The sequence below is a fragment of the Arachis duranensis genome, chromosome 7 (assembly GCF_000817695.3).
Source record: "Arachis duranensis cultivar V14167 chromosome 7, aradu.V14167.gnm2.J7QH, whole genome shotgun sequence".
Classification (NCBI taxonomy): domain Eukaryota; kingdom Viridiplantae; phylum Streptophyta; class Magnoliopsida; order Fabales; family Fabaceae; genus Arachis; species Arachis duranensis.
Window position 1 is genome coordinate 19204262 of NC_029778.3, and position 267 is coordinate 19204528.

Here is a 267-nt window from a genome sequence, read left to right on the forward strand (position 1 = left end):
TGGTGGACGAAATTGTGATCACATCAATGTAGTATTTTTTTGTTGTTGTATGGAATCATTATTATGGCACTTATGTGTGGACACAACTCCGTTCAACTAACCAGCAAGTGTACTGGGTCGTCCAAGTAATACCTTACGTGAGTAAGGGTCGATCCCACAGAGATTGTTGGTATGAAGCAAGCTATGGTCACCTTGTAAATCTCAGTTAGGCAGATTAAATCGGTTTATGGTGAGTTCGAAAATTAATAAATAAATAGAAAATAAAAA